At 42.2% G+C, this 20,755-nt stretch overlaps 2 protein-coding genes across 6 annotated transcripts in view; one reads left to right on the top strand and one right to left on the bottom strand.

Moving 5' to 3' along the window:
- The window catches only part of LOC128692766 (clusterin-associated protein 1), a 149,678-nt gene extending 132,155 nt beyond the window's left edge, over window positions 1-17,523 (bottom strand). Inside the window, exon 1 of one of the 2 annotated variants that reach the window (XM_070090054.1) lies at window positions 17,378-17,523. The gene's annotated coding sequence lies outside the window, so the exon portion shown is untranslated. Of the gene's footprint in view, window positions 1-6,332; window positions 6,402-17,377 lie in introns of those variants that run through there. The other variant, XM_070090055.1, reaches the window with a different exon arrangement.
- The window catches only part of LOC128692519 (peroxisomal acyl-coenzyme A oxidase 3), a 314,664-nt gene that overhangs the window by 33,098 nt on the left and 260,811 nt on the right, over window positions 1-20,755 (top strand). The window contains exon 1 of one of the 4 annotated variants that reach the window (XM_070090046.1): window positions 17,664-17,802. The exons of the other annotated variants lie outside the window; for them this stretch is intronic. The gene's annotated coding sequence lies outside the window, so the exon portion shown is untranslated. Of the gene's footprint in view, window positions 1-17,663; window positions 17,803-20,755 lie in introns of those variants that run through there. 4 annotated transcript variants of the gene reach the window in all.

Below are 20,755 nucleotides of genomic sequence, written 5' to 3'. Positions count from 1 at the left end.
AAGTACAAAGGTTTGCGACAAGGTTAGTTCCAGAGCTAAGGGGAATGTCCTATGAAGAAAGATTAAGGGAAATCGGCCTGACGACACTGGAGGACAGGAGGGTCAGGGGAGACATGATAACGACATATAAAATACTGCGTGGAATAGACAAGGTGGACAAAGACAGGATGTTCCAGGGAGGGGACACAGAAACAAGAGGCCACAATTGGAAGTTGAAGACACAAATGAGTCAGAGAGATAGTAGGAAGTATTTCTTCAGTCATAGAGTTGTAAGGCAGTGGAATAGCCTAGAAAATGACGTAGTGGAGGCAGGAACCATACACAGTTTTAAGACGAGGTTTGATAAAGCTCATGGAGCGGGGAGAGAGAGGGCCTAGTAGCAACCGGTGAAGAGGCGGGGCCAGGAGCTGTGACTCGACCCCTGCAACCACAAATAGGTGAGTACAAATAGGTGAGTACATACACACATGGTGGGTGCAGATGTGGGTGCACAAGGCTCCGAGAACCTTCGTGTTTTTGAGGCGTGCAATAACCGCTAGCAGTAATCAGTGGTAGTGACAAAGTCAGTGAACAAACCTACGAGTGATAATTATAGTTATTAGTTGAAAAAATTCGAGATTAGATTTTTAGATTTTGCCACCGAAGTGGCTAGTTTATTGTGCACCCCATATCCATCCTGTGGACGGTAGCGCGAGAGCATGTGGATACACAAAAGGCCTAGGAACTAGGCCCCAAAGGGTTAACAGGAATACATATGGATTTATATCTACATATCTATAGTTCACTTATCTGTTACAAGCAAATTTAGGAAATTTGCTTAGTATATCTGGTATCTTATTTTCATTAATAAGATATCTTGACATGTCACATAGGTTATTATACTGTCTGTCTCTGTATTCCTCAATAAGTGGACAATTAAGCACATAGTGTTCAAGAGAGTGACCATATGCCTGATCACATAATTTACATTTAGTTTGATCATCATCTGTGTGTCTCCCAAACTGCCAGAAGTACTTGTAACCAAGCCTAAGCCTGGCCACTACAACATCAGTCAGTCTGTTCACATTGCAAGTTGCTCCATAAACATACTTATCTACGTTCATGTTATCATAGTGGGTTATAGATCTACTCAGGCTTCTAACTGCATTCCTATAACAATCATCTTCATTATTTACTTCTCTCCTAATATTATTCCTAATGCTAGACACAGTTATACCAAAGTTATATTCTACGTTCTCCTTCTGGATATTCTTCTTGGCTAACATATCAACTTTATCATGAAGGAGTAATCCAATGTGTGATGGGATCCATAGCAATTGTACATTAATTCCTTTGTCCCTAATTTTTGAGTATCTATACCTGGCTTCCCCAATGAGCATGTTGTTGGAGTCATTATATGAGCCAAGAGCCTTCAATGATGACATAGAATCAGTAATGATGATAGAGTCAAGCTCAGTGTCATAGGTTAGCTTTAGCGCCATTAGGATTGCAAACAATTCAGTTTGCAGTGTAGACGCCCAGTTGTTAATTCTTATGCCTAACTCAACAAATTTATTATCGTTCTTAACTAGGGAGGTGGCAACAAGAGCAGATGCAGCCCTGCCAGAAGACTCCTGTTTAGATCCATCAGTGTATATAACTTGTGATAACTTGTTACTACCAGCTAGGTGAGAAATTTCTTCTTGAGCAGTTGCTCTAACAAGAGATTTAAGGAAGGGATTACTAGCAATGAGCTTCTTGGGAGGGACTTGTAGGTATGTGATATTAAATGAACACATCTTCCATGGAGGGGTGAAATGCTCTTGTTGCCTACAGTGATACAGTTCATGCAGGTTATAAAACTTAATGCAATTGCACGTTTTCACAATCCATTTAGATCTGTGTGTATTTACCTCTAGACACTTGGTAAGATTCACTGTGACAGTGTCTGGTTCGTTTCTCAACATTCTAATACCGAGTACAGTGTTAATTTCAACAATCCTATCACTGATACTAGAAATACCAAGCTCCTTCCTCATGTTAAGAACTTTTGTAGATCTGGGACAGCCAAGAATAGTCCTGAGAGCTTCATTTTGCATTAACTCCAAGGGTCGGAGGGAACTTTCTCTAGCTAATATCAACAATTAAGGACCTAACATAGGCTATGTACATCATTCTCACGATTCTCACATTAGCACCATAGTTGGGATTGTAGCCAGCAACAGCTTTGAGAGCATTTAGCCTAGCTTTACATTTCTTGTTTAGTTGTGGTATAGTGGATTTGTTAAAGGGTACATCTACACCAAGATATCTGTAAGTTTTAACGTAGCTAATGATTTCACCCTGCAAATAGATGGGTGGGGGATGTCGTTTGCTTGTTAATATCTTTGTTTTAGAGGAAGATATTATGAGGCCTAGTCGATTACAAATTGCTTGAACTTCATTAAGAATGGTATTCATCTTCTTATGCCCTGTTGTATGGATCATGATATCATCAGCATAGCTTATAGCTATATGTTTAGGTGAGGCAGGTAGAGCATTTAGGAGAGCATTAATCAGAATATTAAATAGCATGGGACTAAGAACTCCTCCCTGCGGTGTACCTAAAGACATTTCTTTAGAATCACTTCTGAAGCCTTGGTAAAGGACAGAGGATACTCTATTTGACAGGTATCCTATTATCCAGCAGAGTAAGCTACCACCAATATTCATTTTGGCTAGTTCATGTAGTATAACGGTTCTGTTTGCAATATCAAATGCAGATTTTAGATCAAGAAAAGTGGTAAAACTAGTAGAGGTGTGTGCAGTGAGAAAGGTGGAAATACAGTTCTGCACACTTTTACCTTTCATGAACCCATAGAGGTAGGGGGAAAGTTGATGTCTGATTCTGTAGTACAATCTGTTAAGCATCATTCTTTCAAAAGTTTTGCAAAGACAACTAGTTAAGGAGATCGGCCTAAATGTATCAGGCTGTTGGGGCTTAGGGATAGGCACAATGAGACTATTGGTTCAGGAAGTAGGAAGAACGCCCTCAATGTAACTGAGATTATACAGTGCCAACAAAGGGTTATCAGGCACGTGCCTTAGAGTTCTGAGAATATCATAGGTTATACCATCCTCTCCAGGAGCAGTTGATCGACCTTTGGTTAATGCATTATCTAATTCATACTCGGTAAAGAGGCAATCACTCTCATCAATATTTTGGCTCATAAAATTAATCAGTTTCAACATTTCTTCAGAAGTACTCTCTAAATTTTTTCTACTATGAGATGGAAGGCTTTCATGCCTGGATGTTTTGGACCAGTCATTTATGAGGTCATTTGCTTTTTCAAGAGGAAAGGGATGAGCAACATTGCCAGTCTTTTTCCTGGTTATTTTATTTATACCTTTCCAAGCCAAACTCAAAGGGGTGGACCTATTTAATCCACTAACAAACTGTTCCCATTCCTGTTCCCTAAGTTCTTCCTTTCTATTCCTTGCATTTGTTAGTGCAGCTTGGAACGTTCTGAGCAGGTCTGGGGTTCTACATTCACGGTATGCTTTACCAATCCTCCTAGCTGCATGTGTTAGATTGCGGAGCTGTGGATCATTATAGTATTTACATTGGTTTTTATTGTTATTTATAGTGGAGGGTCTTTGTTTCCTATTCCTGCCCACTTGATCTGTGAGAACACTCTCAATAGTGGTAATTAAATCATCATTAAATTTTTGTGTGCCAGTGGGCTCGTAATTCTTATACCATTGATCCAAGTGGTTAATAAAGTTGTCTCTGTGTTCTGGTTTGAGAATAAGTTTCCTCCTTCTGTATTTAGCTCCTTGATTGCTGGAGATGTGATCAAGATTGACAGTTGTTAGTCTTGGGAAGTGATCAGATAGAAGATCATCAACTATGACAGAGTCATGCATCGTATATGATGTATTAAATCCAAGACACAGATCTAGTATGCCACCATATATGTGAGTAGCTCAGTAGTGCCCACAATTCGAACATTATCATGCTCATTCAGCAATCTCACTAGTTTAGTTCCATTGGTGTTTGTAATAGACCCACCAATATTCTTATGTCTGGCATTAAAATCTCCAAGAATGATGGTAGGTTCACTATTGATGCGATCTGGTAAAGCATCAGGTCGAAGCTGGTTCGCTGGGGCATAGAGATTAAAAATGTTTATGGAAAAATCGCCTGCATATACTTTGACACCATGATACTGCATGTTAACTCGACTCTGCAAGGAAAGGAGTGAATGTGGCAAGTTCTTTCTGACATACATCACACAACAGTTGGTTGACCTTAGGTTATAAGCTGCATATCCAGGCAAGTTTGGTGGAGGTGCTCCATCTTTCAATCTACATTCCTGCAAACAGATGACATCAATATTCTTGGTTGCACTAATATGATGTAAGTCAGGCAACCGCTTCCTGATGGAAGCAATGTTCCATGAAAAGATTTGTAATGTATCCATTGTAGTGAGTTATTACAATCTCTTGCTCATAAGATGGTAAAACTATTATGCTTTGACTGCAGTGTGCAGACACTTAAGAGCAAATAGCATAGTTTGTACGTCTTTATCTTCAGAACCTTTATTTTTAAGCATTTTTCGGCATTTTGGCAGCCAGTTATGAGGCAAGTTTTGAAGGCAAGAGTTATGGGCTTCTTTCTCACAAATTGCTGGAAGCTGAACGGAGATTGCTGCACTTTTGACATCATCACCATGCTCAAGAGCATCATCCTGATTACATATATTTATTAAACTTGTCAGGATCTGTTCAAGATGCTCAATTTTTTTCTGGAAATTTGTTATAATATGAGGAAGGTCAGGCGGATCCAATGCCTCTCCGGAGGATGGTACTTCTGGGTTAGTGCTTCCTTTAACACCTATCACCTCAACAGGTACCATGGTTACATTAGTGTTCTCTGTTTCATCATTCATTGCAGGTAGGTCCTGTGCATCTGACTCATCTCCAATTTCCAGGGAGGTTACCTGTGTGGTGTCCGTCTGACTGTTGTAGTTGTGTGTATTGGGAGAAATGACAAACTCATCCCCATATTCAGGTGTAGCCATAGGTATCTGTAGTGGCAGACCAGTAGTTCCATATGTGCTAGCAGGGATGGCTAGCTCCTCCACAGCTGGTGTGTGTGATGGCATTCTGGTATCACCAGAATTGTTTGCAGTGAGGTGGGGTTCTTGCACACTTTGCAGAGGTTCAGTCTCAGATCTGGCTGTGGTAGACTGGATGGCCCCATCCTCAGTTACCATTAAAGGACTGTTATCAGGTTTACCTCGAAGGTTGTTTGGGTTCTGACTGCAGTCCTTGTGGGAAACTGTAACCCCAACTTCTTTACAGTTAATACACTTAAATTTTTGGCTGTCAGGGCCTACTGTGCATTCTCTAGTGGAATGTTTCCCAGCACACTTACCACACCAAGAATGTAGTATTCCACAGTCTACTGCAACATGGCCATAGTGCTGGCATTTGTAACACCTACGTTTAGGGGGTAGGTACACTTCGATTTTTAGGAAACGTAAACCATGCACCCAGATATTCTGGGGGAGGGCACAGGACCCACCCAACTGGCAATAATTTGGGATTTTCCTTTAAGTCTTTTAGGCTTGATGATATGCTCACTTAGAGTCAGATGGGATGGGTCCATGCAGATTATGATACTGACCCATTTTTTAAAGTGGTGAGTGTCTGATTGAGGTCGGAGCAGCTTAATATCCCCATAAGGTGTACTAAGTAGATCATTGATCAGCTCTTTATTCTGTTCCACAAACACAAAGTTGTGTGTGTTTTTCCTAAATTGGATCCTTGAGTTAGGATGCTTGTTTACAGCTTCCATTAGCCATGCACACTTAGCAGGCAGCGGGGAATTCGAGAGGAAACCTGAATTCAGTATTTTTTTTTTAAAGCGCCAAACTGGCACTGTTGCCACACAGATACAAACATAAAAAGATCAAAGTGAGTGTGGAAACGGGTGTTCAAGAATTACCAGCGTTTGGTTAACAAGTGAAATGTGGGGCACCGAAATGTGAGAGTGAAAAAGTTAATAAGCAAAAGGAGAAAGAAAAAATAAAATATACAAGGGAAGGTGGCAGTAGGCCTGCTGAAGCAGTGACGTCACAACAGTTTGTATGCCATTATACATATAAAGTGTAACACCGAATGTGAAGTGTATTCTGTAATAAGTGAAAAGTGAAATCACTTGAGGAACGCGGGATGCATGAGCATATATGGTTATAAACATCACGGGTGAAGGAGTTACAAAATAGTGATAGAAGACCTATGTACAACGACTACATCATCAGCTTCTGGCAACTTGTCATCACACCGCTGTCAGCACAAGTATTCACCTGTTGAGGTTGCATTTTGCAAGGTTGAGTTCTGGTCCTGCATCACTGTTAGATACTGGTCACTCACTCCTGCAAGCCATTACCAGAATTAGAGTAGAAATAGCATAGACGAGAGTGCAAGGAGTAAAGCGGTAGTGAGGGATAACGTCAGACACTTAAGCTGAGACAAGCTAAATTTTACAACCTAGCTACTCTCTGAATTTTAGAAGTAGAATCGATAAGTGTTACAAGTATTGGTAAGCTTAGAATTACTGGTATCTACCGGTATTTATTAGCAGTATGAATACTTAGAAGTGGGCGCACACACACACACACACACACACACACACACACACACACACACACACACACACACACACACACACACACACACACACACACACACACACACACACACACACACACTGCTGCAGCATACGGGCGCCTGGCAAACCTACGGATAGCGTTCCGATACCTCAGTAAGGATTCGTTTAAGACTCTGTACACCATCTACGTCAGGCCCATACTGGAGTATGCAGCACCAGTTTGGAATCCACACCTAGTCAAGCACGTCAAGAAATTAGAGAAAGTGCAAAGGTTTGCAACAAGACTAGTCCCAGAGCTACGGGGATTGTCCTATGAAGAAAGGTTGAGGGAAATTGGCCTGACGACACTGGAGGCCAGGAGGGTCAGGGGAGACATGATAACGACATATAAAATACTGCGCGGAATAGACGAGGTGGACAAAGACGGGATGTTCCAGAGATGGGACACAGACACAAGAGGTCACAGTTGGAAGTTGAAGACTCAGATGAATCAAAGGGATGTTAGGAAGTATTTCTTCAGTCATAGAGTAGTCAGGCCATGGAATAGCCTAGAAAGTGATGTGGTGGAGGCAGGAACCATACATAGTTTTAAGGCGAGGTATGATAGAGCTCATGGGGCAGGGAGAGAGAGGACCTAGTAGCAATCAGCGAAGAGGTGGGGCCAGGAGCTGTGACTCGACCCCTGCAACCACAAATAGGTGAGTACACACACATACACACACACACACATACATACACACACACACATACACACATACACACACACACACACACACACACACACAGGAACAAGCACTTGTAAGCTGTAGTACACACACAAACACACACATACACAGGATTTCACACCGTCCTGTGAACTGACCATCTGAACCTCGCTCCTTCTCTCTCTCTCCCTCTCTTCCTATCCTATCCCCCCTCTTTCCCCCTCTCTCTCCCCCTCTCTTTGCCTTCTCTCTCTCTCTCCCTCCCTCTCTCCCTCTCTCTCTCTCTCCCTCCCTCTCTCCCTCTCTCTCTCTCTCTCTCTCTCTCTCTCTCTCTCTCTTGCTCTCTCTCTTCCCCATTTTCCCTTCTCACTCTCCCCCTCTCCTACCCTTCCCTTCACTCTCTCTCCCACCTCTCTCTCTCACTCACTCTCACTCTCTCTTCCCCTTTTTCCTTCTCACTATCCCCCTCTCTCTTTCTACCTTCCCTTCTCTCTCTCTCTCTCTCTCTCTCTCTCTCCATCTCTTCTCCATTTTTCCCTTCTCACTCTCCCCCTCTCCTTCCCTTCCCTTCTCTCTCTTTCCCCCTCTCACACTCTCTCTCCCCCTTTCCCTTCTCACTCTTCCCCTCTCTCTCTCCTTCTACCTTTCCCTTCTCTCTTCTCTCACAAAAAAAAAATGGTGGGGACTCGCAGGAACCAAGGATCAGATGAGAATGGTTCTGGTAGGAAGGAGTGGATGGAGGAGCAGTGGGAAAGGATGGAACAAGAGTGGGAGAGAAAATTAGGAGAGCTTTCTGAAAAAATGGAGAAAGAGCTCTCTGTGAAATTGGAAAGGAGGTTGGAGAAGGAGACAAAGAATTGGGAGGCACAAGTCGAAACTGCAGTAGCCAAGATAAGGGTCCTAGAAGTTGAGATAAATAGGCTGAAGCGAGTTACAGGGGCAGTGACCAGAGAAGACACAGCATATAAAGCTGCGAGGCTGAACAGGAAGGAAGGAATTATGAATTATGCTAAGGTCATATCAGTCTGCCAAGGAGGGCCAAGGAGTGAAAGGGAAGAACAGCTGGTTGCAGATGGAGAGGGTGATAGGTCGAATGCTGAGGCACAACCATGCTATCAAGAGCCACTGGAAAAATCAAGGGAGAAACTGACCACATACAGGCAGGATCCAGGGTTGTCATGTAGGGGGGTAACGATTGAATAGGATATAAGTGGGGAATATGGGAGTAAGGGATTATGTAGGCAGGGGAGAGGCGAGGTGGTAGGAGTGAGGTATGTGGAGGTAGGTAGGTAATGACAGGTCAGTGGTGACCACCACGACACTCTCATTAACTCTACACTACTCACTAACATATGCCTCGCCCATTCTTCACTCATATAAACATAATAAAATATAAGAAAAAATAATAAATAACGGTGGGCAGTGAATATTACTATTCTACTCAAACACAGTTTATTATTAAGTCTTTGTACAATAATATATTTGGGAACAGGAGAACATTATTGTGGTTTAGATAAATGGGGTGGTACACATAAGCAGTGAGACAGGGAACACAATCAACTTGACCAAAATGAATGTAACTTACAATATAGCACAGAGGACAGTTCACTACAGGAACTAAGCCCCAGGTCCCAAGACCTACACAGCACGAGTACTGTGCCAAGCCAGTACTCTGCCCACTGCCTCCAACAGTCTCCTCCAGAGACTTCAGCAGCCTTCTCCCGAGCCCTGCACCCCAGCAGCAGCTCCGCTCGAAGTCTCTGCTCAGGAGCTCTGCACCCCAGCAGCAGCTCCGCTCGAATCTCCTGATCATGCTCTTCCTTGGGCTTTTATGGTGGTCCAAGCACCCTCCACAACCACGTGTATGACCTGACGCCTAGGTCTGAAGCCGTCAAGAACAAAAGACCTCAGACGTGGGCGTGGCTGCAGACGTATGCCAAGGCAAGGTGTGACGATATAATTGGTTAAATTAGGTCTCCCCAGAGACCTCACAAGCCCAGCTGAACTACATCACAGAGTCACAGAGGGTGAGGCAATGGGAGGAGGAAAGGGCAAAATCAGTGTTTATCCATGGGCTTCAGGAGAGAGAGGAAAGGACACACACCGAAAGGCAGCAGGAAGAAAGAAAGGAGATTGAGAAAATCATCACGGAAATAGGTGAAGAGATGGACGAGATTGTAAATTTTCAGAGAATACAGGGGTACTCGAAGGGGAGAAATCGACCAATCAAGCTGATTCTCAGGACGGAAACAGTGCGGAACAGGATCCTCCAAGAGAAACCACGATTGAAATGCTCGGAAGAGTACAAGAGGGTGTTCCTAGACAGAGACAGAACACAATCAGAACGACAGCAGCTGAGGGAGAGGACAAAAAAGCGAAAGGAGCTAGGAAAAGAGACAAGGATGGAACCAGCAGAGGTCAGTCAGAGCAGAACAGAACAGCAAGGGCAAGCACACACACAACTATTCTCAGAACCATACAACCTATCACACCATCCCAACACACACTACAATCCATACCCACAGCCTCCACCCAACACCGAGCTATAGAATCCCACAGTATGCTACCAGGTCTCCCACCCTCACAGGCCCCCCAAACCACAGTGTTGGAAAGGAAACTGAAGGTATGGTACACAAACGCTGATGGAATAACAAATAAGTGGGAGGAGTGGCATGAAAGAGTCAAAGAGGCATCACCGGACATCATAGCTCTCATAGAAACCAAGCTTACAGGTATGATAACAGATGCCATCTTTCCAACGGGATAACAAATCCTGAGGAAAGACAGAGGGAACAGGGGGGGTGGAGGAGTGGCATTGCTGATCAAAAATCGCTGGAATTTTGATGAGCTGGAGAGAGGAGACAGCGGAGAAGAAAGTGATTACATAGCGGGAACGCTTCACTCTGGAGGTCCCAAGGTGATAATAGCAGTGATGTATAACCTACCACAGAACAGCAGGAGGCCAAGGCAAGATTACGACGAGAGCAATAGAGCGATGGTTGACACACTGGCTAGAGTGGCCAGAAGAGCTCATGCATGCAGGGCAAAGTTCCTGATCATGGGTGACTTTAACCACAAGGAGATCGATTGGGAGAACTTGGACCCGCATGGGGGCCAAGATACATGGACGGCTAAGATGATGGAGGTTGTACTGGAAAACTTCATGTACCAACACGTAAGGGACACTACAAGAGAGAGAGGAGAGGATGAACCAGCAAGGCTGGACTTAGTATTCACCTTGAGTAGTGCAGATATCGAGGACATCACATATGAAAGACCCCTTGGGGCCAGTGACCATGTGGTTTTAAGCTTCGAATACACAGTAGAGCTACAAGTGGAGGGAGAAGCAGGAAGGCCAGGACGAATGAAGCCAAACTACAAGAAAGGGACTACACAGGAATGAGGAACTTCCTGAACGGGGTTCAGTGGGACAGAGAACTGGCAGGGAAGCCAGTTAATGAGATGATGGAATATGTAGCAACAAAATGCAAGGAGGCTGAGGAGAGGTTTGTACCCAAGGGTAACAGGAATAATGAAAAAGCCAGGATGAGCCCATGGTTTACCCAAAGGTGCAGGGAGGCAAAAACCAAGTGTGCTAGGGAATGGAAGAAATATAGAAGGCAAAGGACCCAGGAGAATAAGGAGAGCAGTCGTAGAACCAGAAACGAATATGCACAGATAAGAAGGGAGGCCCAAAGACAATATGAAAATGACATAGCAGCGAAAGCCAAATCTGACCAGAAACTGTTGTATAGCCACATCAGGAGGAAAACAACAGTCAAGGACCAGGTAATCAGGCTAAGGAAGGAAGGAGGAGAGACAACAAGAAATGACCGTGAAGTATGTGAGGAACTCAACAAGAGATTCAGAGAAGTGTTCACAGAGGAGACAGAAGGGGCTCCAGAAAGACGGAGAGGTGGGGTACACCACCAGGGAAGTGTCCTTGGTCCCCTGCTCTTCCTCATATACATCAATGACCTTCCAAATGTATCCCAACACCTGAAACCCATTCTCTTTGCTGACAACACGACTTATGTCATCTCTCACCCTAATCTTGCCACCCTCAACACCATTGTGAATGAGGAGCTGATTAAAATATCGACTTGGATGACAGCCAATAAACTTACGCTTAACACTGACAAAACCTACTATATTATGTTTGGTAGCAGAGCAGGAGATGCGCAAATTAACATTAAGATTGACAACACTCTAATTACCAGAAATAATGGGGGCAAATTCCTAGGCTTATACCTTGACAACAACCTGACAACAACCTGAATTTCAGCACCCATATCCAGCATATAACCAAAAAAGTATCCAAAACGGTTGGGATCCTCTCCAAGATACGACACTACGTGCCGCAAAATGCCCTTCTCACACTATACCACTCACTTATTTATCCATACCTCACCTATGCTATTTGTGCTTGGGGATCAACTGCAGCAACACACCTAAAGCCAATAATAACCCAACAAAAAGCTGCAGTAAGAATAATCACTAAATCCCATCCCTGGCAACACCCCCCAACTCTTCATAGACTTAAACTTACTCCCAGTTCAGTACATCCACACTTACTACTGTGCAATCTACATCTACAGGGCCTTAAACTCTAATATCAACCTTGACCTAAAACGCTTTCTTGATAGTTGTGACAGAACCCACAGGCATAACACCAGACACAAACACCTCTATGACATTCCCCGTGTCCGACTAAACCTTTACAAAAATTCAATGTATGTCAAAGACCCTAAAATCTGGAATACCCTACCTGAGAACTCTAGAACTGCAGACACATTCATCACCTTCAAAACTACCGTTAGAAAACATCTTATCTCCCTGATACACCCCGTCAACTAACTACACGAATACCACCTGGTGGTTCACACTTACACTCACTCACTCATTTGACCATAAACAGAAATATTAATCTCAATCTTAAAATAATGAATCCTGTGATACTCCAATACTGAAACTATGTACTGTGCCAAAACAAAAGCATTCACATTGCTAAACTCACAAACTAGTATTTAGTCACTTAGCCATAATACCAACTTACCTCATAATTTGTAATATTTTACAATTAAGAATAAAACTAAGTCTGCCCGAAATGCCTAGCCATGCTAAGCGTTCTAGTGGTACACTCTGTAATCACTATTTTACTACATGTAAACCACACAATAACCAAATTTCTGTAAACTCAGCATTGTAATCCTTATAGAGAATAAACTTTGAATTTGAATTTGAATTGAATGTGCTGGACACAGTGCTCACAACCGAGGAAGAAGTGAAGAGGCTTCTGAGTGAGCTAGATACCTCAAAGGCAATGGGGCCAGATAACATCTCCCCATGGGTATTGAGAGAGGGAGCAGAGGCGCTATGTGTACCCCTAACAACAATATTCAATACATCTATCGAAACAGGGAGATTGCCTGAGGCATGGAAGACAGCAAATGTAGTCCCAATCTTTAAAAAAGGAGACAGACATGAAGCATTAAACTACAGACCAGTGTCACTGACATGTATAGTATGCAAAATCATGGAGAAGATTATCAGGAGAAGAGTGGTGGAACACCTAGAAAGGAATGATCTCATCAACAGCAGCCAACATGGTTTCAGGGACAGGAAATCCTGTGTCACAAACCTACTGGAGTTCTATGACATGGTGACAGCAGTAAGACAAGAGAGAGAGGGGTGGGTGGATTGCATATTCTTGGACTGCAAGAAGGCGTTTGACACAGTACCACACAAGAGACTGGTGCAAAAACTGGAGGACCAAGCAGGGATAACAGGGAAGGCACTACAATGGATCAGGGAATACTTGTCAGGAAGACAGCAGCGAGTCATGGTACGTGGCGAGGTGTCAGAGTGGGCACCTGTGACCAGCGGGGTCCCACAGGGGTCAGTCCTAGGACCAGTGCTGTTTCTGGTATTTGTGAACGACATGACGGAAGGAATAGACTCTGAGGTGTCCCTGTTTGCAGATGACGTGAAGTTGATGAGAAGAATTCACTCGATCGAAGACCAGGCAGAACTACAAAGGGATCTGGACAGGCTGCAGACCTGGTCCAGCAATTGGCTCCTGGAGTTCAATCATACCAAGTGCAAAGTCATGAAGATTGGGGAAGGGCAAAGAAGACCGCAGACGGAGTACAGTCTAGGGGGGGCAGAGACTACAAACCTCACTCAAGGAAAAAGATCTTGGGGTGAGTATAACACCAGGCACATCTCCTGAAGCGCACATCAACCATATAACTGCTGCAGCATATGGGTGCCTAGCAAACCTCAGAACAGCATTCCGACATCTTAATAAGGAATCGTTCAGGACCCTGTACACCGTGTACGTTAGGCCCATATTGGAGTATGCGGCACCGGTTTGGAACCCACACCTAGCCAAGCACGTAAAGAAACTAGAGAAAGTGCAAAGGTTTGCAATAAGACTAGTCCCAGAGCTAAGAGGTATGTCCTACGAGGAGAGGTTAAGGGAAATCAACCTGACGACACTGGAGGACAGGAGAGATAGGGGGGACATGATAACGACATACAAAATACTGAGAGGAATTGACAAGGTGGACAAAGACAGGATGTTCCAGAGATTGGACACAGTAACAAGGGGACACAGTTGGAAGTTGAAGACACAGATGAATCACAGGGATGTTAGGAAGTATTTCTTCAGCCACAGAGTAGTCGGTAAGTGGAATAGTTTGGGAAGCGATGTAGTGGAGGCAGGATCCATACATAGCTTTAAGCAGAGGTATGATAAAGCTCACGGCTCAGGGAGAGTGACCTAGTAGCGATCAGCGAAGAGGCGGGGCCAGGAGCTGTGAATCGACCCCTGCAACCACAAATAGGTGAGTACACACACACACACACACACACACACACACACACACACACACACACACACACACACACACACACACACACGAGATGAAAGGTTGAGGGAAATTGGACTGACGACACTGGAGGACAGAAGGGTTAGGGGAGACATGATAACGACATACTGCGTGGAATAGATAAGATGGACAGAGACAGGATGTTCCAGGTAAGAAACAAGGGATCACAATTGGAAGGTGAAGACTCAGACGAGTCACAGGGATGTTAGGCAGTATTTCTTCAGTCATAGGGTAGTCAGGATGTGGAATAGCCTAGCAAGCTAAAGGAATGTAAAGAGGAGCTTAGCACACCTTTGGCTAATCTTTTCAACATATCACTACAAACTGGCATGGTGCCAGATAAGTGGAAAATGGCAAATGTGATACCTATTTTCAAAACAGGTGACAGGTCCTTAGCTTCGAACTATAGACCAATAAGCCTAACCTCCATAGTGGGAAAATTTATGGAATCAATAATTGCCGAGGCAGTTCGTAGCCACCTTGAAAAGCATAAATTAATCAACGAATCTCAGCATGGTTTTACAAAGGGGCGTTCCTGCCTTACGAATTTATTAACTTTTTTCACTAAGGTATTTGAGGAGGTAGATCATGGTAATGAATATGATATTGTGTATATGGACTTCAGTAAGGCTTTTGACAGGGTCCCACATCAGAGACTATTGAGGAAAATTAAAGCACATGGAATAGGAGGAGAAATTTTTTCCTGGATAGAGGCATGGTTGACAAATAGGCAGCAGAGAGTTTGCATAAATGGGGAGAAATCAGAGTGGGGAAGCGTCACGAGCGGTGTTCCACAGGGGTCAGTGTTGGGCCCCCTGCTGTTCACAATCTACATAAACGACATAGATGAGGGCATAAAGAGCGACATCGGCAAGTTTGCCGATGACACCAAAATAGGCCGTCGAATTCATTCTGACGAGGACATTCGAGCACTCCAGGAAGATTTGAATAGACTGATGCAGTGGTCGGAGAAGTGGCAGATGCAGTTTAATATAGACAAATGCAAAGTTCTAAATGTTGGACAGGACAATAACCATGCCACATATAAACTAAATAATGTAGATCTTAATATTACGGATTGCGAAAAAGATTTAGGAGTTCTGGTTAGCAGTAATCTGAAACCAAGACAACAGTGCATAAGTGTTCGCAATAAAGCTAATAGAATCCTTGGCTTCATATCAAGAAGCATAAATAATAGGAGTCCTCAGGTTGTTCTTCAACTCTATACATCCTTGGTTAGGCCTCATTTAGATTATGCTGCACAGTTTTGGTCACCGTATTACAGAATGGATATAAATTCTCTGGAAAATGTACAAAGGAGGATGACAAAGATGATCCCATGTATCAGAAACCTTCCCTATGAGGATAGACTAAGGGCCCTGAAACTGCACTCTCTAGAAAGACGTAGAATTAGGGGGGATATGATTGAGGTGTATAAGTGGAAGACAGGAATAAATAAAGGGGATGTAAATAGTGTGCTGAAAATATCTAGCCTAGACAGGACTCGCAGCAATGGTTTTAAGTTGGAAAAATTCAGATTCAGGAAGGATATAGGAAAGTACTGGTTTGGTAATAGAGTTGTGGATGAGTGGAACAAACTCCCAAGTACCGTTATAGAGGCCAGAACGTTGTGTAGCTTTAAAAATAGGTTGGATAAATACATGAGTAGATGTGGGTGGGTGTGAGTTAGACCTGATAGCTTGTGCTAACAGGTCGGTTGCCGTGTTCCTCCCTTAAGTCAATGTGACCTGACCTGACTAGGTTGGGTGCATTGGCTTAAGCCGGTAGGAGACTTGGACCTGCCTCGCATGGGCCAGTAGGCCTTCTGCAGTGTTCCTTCGTTCTTATGTTCTTAAGTGACCTAGTGGAGGCAGGAACCATACATTGCTGCACAATAAAAGGTGTTTGAAGCCTGGCCACTGACTGTGGGTACTGCAAAGTTGTGCTCTCTCCCTGGTACCATGATTGCTTTGGCTTCCAGCTTTGACAAAATTGGCAGCAAGATATTCTGGACACTGATTGTGAGCAATTTTATAAACTTGATTTAAGCCAGTGTTCACATACATCACAATTTATCTCACGACTCCGGCTACCGACACCTTGACCACAATGATCACAGGGACACCTAGTCTGTTAGGTAAGACATATGCAACAGTTAGGTATCTTTATTTTGAAACGTTTCGCCTACACAGTAGGCTTCTTCAGTCGAGTACAGAAAAGTTGAAAGAAGCAGAAGAGACTTGAAGACGATGTAATCAGTCCATCACCCTTAAAGCTTTGAGGTGGTCAGTCCCTCAGTCTGGAGAAGAGCATTGTTCCGTAGTCTGAAACAATATGTTTCAGACTATGGAACAATGCTCTTCTCCAGACTGAGGGACTGACCACCTCAAAACTTTAAGGGTGATGGACTGATTACATCGTCTTCAAGTCTCTTCTGCTTCTATCAACTTTTCTGTACTCGACTGAAGAAGCCTACTGTGTAGGCGAAACGTTTCGAAATAAAGATACCTAACTGTTGCATATGTGTCTTACCTAACAACCTGTCGGTATTTTATACCATTTTAATGTTCGACACCTAGTCTCCCTGGTTGGAACCTGTACATTAGCCTGAGGTTCTGGACTAGTTTCAATATCACCACATAAGAGCTCCACAAAAAGCTGTGCGCCACTATTTTTTTTTTTGTGGGTATGTGGTGGTGCCATACCTTGCTGTGATAATGACATTTACGTTTCTGATAGGATGGCATTTGTGGGGGTTTCACTGTCTAGGGTACCATTACTCCAGTCGCCTTTTTCAGTCCCCATGACTAATTTCCTTCTTCGGCGATAATAATAAGAAATGCAAATATAATTATGGCACCTGTACCCCTCTGATGCCTGCCATCTTCCCTCTCTTATTCCTTCACCGCAAAAAAAGTTCCTTCTTTCCTTTTTCAAAGCAATTATTGGTATCAGTAACCTAGTAATAGCCTGGAGGCTGTATAGCCCTTGTGGTTTAGCGCTTCTTTTTTATTATAATAATAGCCCAATGGAAATAAGTCACTCTGACTTTTTTGGGTTATCCTAGGTTCTCTACACATATGCTGGTATGTATGATAATTCTATGTAACTGTATTTGTGTATACCTGAATAAACTTACTTACTTAGTCACTCTAGTGGTCCCCACTGATTGCTAGTACATTTCGTTGCCTTCACACCTCCACTACATCCCTCACCACTGGCAAGAAGGTCCACTTGCTCTATTTAGAAACTTAATTTTTATTTCTATTTATAAAGGGGCTCGTGTTGCCTTTACTTTCAGTGCTCTGGCAATATAACTTCTTGGACACTTAGTGTGTGTAGCGAGTGTGTTGCCAACCAGGACACGGGACGCCTTAATTAACTTAGTTTTGTTGTAATAATAATTTACTAAGACATTTCGTTACGTAACGAATAATACGTTCGGTAACTTACTAAGACATTGTTTACGTAACGAAGAATACGTTGTTATTTGTGTGGTGTGATACACGTAATGAATGATAAATGTAATACAAACAAGATTTTTTCAGTTATCCAAAGTAATTTACACGTAAGTTACTATGTATGATAATTGTAGTCACCTAAATTTGTGTAACTACTTATGTGTACCTAAATAAATTTAAAGCGTAATACGCTCTGCAACAATTAAGCTTCAAGGACCCCAATAGAAATGTCACTTTGCTTTTTTTTTTTTGGGGGGGGGGGGGATTATCCCAGGTATTCTACACATATACTGCTATGTATGATAAATTATGTAACTGTGTGTGTGTGTACCTGAATAACCTTACTTAGCATGACTAGCACCAGGTAGGTAAGACACTACCAGCCAACACTGTTAATAACAACACATGAAGGAGTGATATAATATCATATACCCACACTATAGAGTCAGACAAATGTGGTATGATGAAATCTTTGTTAACGTTTCACCCTAAAAGTGGGCGTTTTCAAGTCATTTCACAAGTGCTTCTGGCAGTTTGGCAGACACACATCATGATCAAACTATATACAAATTATGTGCCCACTATGTGCTTAATTGTCCTTTTAATGAGGAGTACAGAGATAGATAGTATAATAACCGTGACATATCAAGATATTAATGAAAATAAGATACCACATATATTAAGCAAATTTCCTAAATTTTCTTGTAATAAATGACATTATGTAGCACAGTTTTTGTTCCTGGCAAGTAAGTGTTATTTTCCAACTCTTTTTATTGCAAAACAATAGAAAATGCCCATTATTCCTTTTAAACTTTGGTTTTGTGGCTTAAAGGATGAATTTTTGACAAAAAATGGCAAAATCTATAATTTTTGCTAGTTTGGGATGTAAAACAAAAATATGTAATAAAATAATAAAATTTACATAAAATAAAATTTACACAAATTTTATTTTAAACTTTCTGTAACATATTTACAAAGTTAGAAATGAGCAGTTTTTCTATAGTAAATTGTTTAATTTGTTCTGTTGTAAATCTGTAATACTTCAAAATTTTAATATTAAAATTTCATCATTTTAAATACTCAGTAGTACTTCATATTGTAAATTGTTTCAATTGTTCAATTGTAATACTGTAATTTTTATAAAATAGTTCAAAACTGTAATTATTCACTACTAAACTTCTCTACTAGACCTATTAAAGCCATATAGGCCAAGCCCATGATGACACTCTTCAGGTCACTTTCAAAGTTTATTCTCTATAAAGATTACAATGTTGAATTTACAGAATTTGGTTGTTGTGTGGTTTACATGTAGTTAAATAATGATTACAGAGTGTACCACTAGAACGCCTAGCATGGCTAGGCATTTCGGGCAGACTTAGTTTAATTCTTTATTTTAAAATATTACAAATTATGAGGTAAGTTGGTATTAAGGTTAAGTGACTAAATACTAGTTTGTGAGTTTAGCAATGTGAATGCTTTTGTTTTGGCACAGTACATAGTTTCAGTATTGGAGTATCATAGGATTCATTATTTTAAGATTGAGATTAATATTTCTGTTTATGGTCAAATGGGTGAGTGAGTGTAAGTGTGAACCACCAGGTGGTATTCGTGTAGTTAGTTGATGGGGTTTATCAGGGAGATAAGATGTTTTCTAATGGTAGTTTTGAAGGTGATGAATGTCTCTGCAGTTCTAGAGTTCTCAGGTAGGGTGTTTCAGATTTTAGGGCCTTTGACATAAATTGAATTTTTGTAAAGGTTTAGTCGGACATGGGGAATGTCGTAGAGATGTTTGTGTCTGGTGTTATGCCTGTGGGTTCTGTCACAACTATCAAGAAAGCGTTTTAGGTCAAGGTTGATATTGGAGTTTAAGGTCCTGTAGATGTAGATTGCACAGTAGTAAGTGTGGATGTACTGAACAGGGAGTAAGTTTAGATCTATGAAGAGTGGGGGGGTGTGTTGCCAGGGATGGGATTTAGTGATTATTCTTACTGCAGCTTTTTGTTGGGTTATTATTGGCTTTAGGTGTGTTGCTGCAGTTGATCCCCAAGCACAAATAGCATAGGTGAGGTATGGATAAATAAGTGAGTGGTATAGTGTGAGAAGGGCATTTTGCGGCACGTAGTATCGTATCTTGGAGAGAATCCCAACTGTTTTGGATACTTTTTTGGTTATGTGTTGGATATGGGTGCTGAAATTCAGGTTGTTGTCAAGGTATAGGCCTAGGAATTTGCCCTCATTATATCTGGTAATTAGAGTGTTGTCTATCTTAATGTTAATTTGTGCATCTCATGCTCTGCTACCAAACATAATATAGTAGGTTTTGTCAGTGTTAAGCGTAAGTTTATTGGCTGTCATCCAAGTCGATATTTTGATCAGCTCCTAGTTAACAATGGTGTTGAGGGTGGCAAGATTAGGGTGAGAGATGACATAAGTCGTGTCGTCAGCAAAGAGAATGGGTTTCAGGTGTTGGGATACGTTTGGAAGATCATTGATGTATATGAGGAAGAGCAGGGGACCAAGGACACTTCCCTGTGGAACTCCAGTATCAAGTGGCCGTGTTGTTGATGCTGTGTCTTTAATGGTAACATACTGATACCTATTAGTAAGGTAAGATTTGAAATAAGCAAGCGCATGGCCTCTTATACCGTAATGGTCAAGTTTGTGGAGTAGGATGTCGTGGTCTACTGTGTCAAAAGCCTTTCTTAGGTCAATAAAAATTCCTAGTGGATATTCCTTATTTTCCAATGCTGTGTAAAGCAGATCTAGCATTTTTATGATTGCATCATTAGTGCTTTTATTTTTCCTAAATCCAAATTGGCAGGGGTTGAGTATGTTTTGTACTGTTATAAATTAATATAGTCTCCTGTGCACGAGTTTCTCAAAGATTTTGGATAGCAATGGTAAGTTTGATATTGGCCTATAGTTGCTTAAGTCTGTAGGGTCACCACCTTTATGTATTGGTGTAACCCTTGCCATCCTGAGTAGTTTCGGGAAGGTGCTAGTTTCTAGGGACTTGTGAAAAAGTAATGAAATAGCATGCGAAAGGATATGGGCCGCTCG

The sequence above is a fragment of the Cherax quadricarinatus genome, chromosome 30 (assembly GCF_038502225.1).
Source record: "Cherax quadricarinatus isolate ZL_2023a chromosome 30, ASM3850222v1, whole genome shotgun sequence".
Lineage (NCBI taxonomy): Eukaryota > Metazoa > Arthropoda > Malacostraca > Decapoda > Parastacidae > Cherax > Cherax quadricarinatus.
Note: the sequence above shows the minus strand (reverse complement) of the source record. Positions and strands in the feature narration are given on the sequence as shown.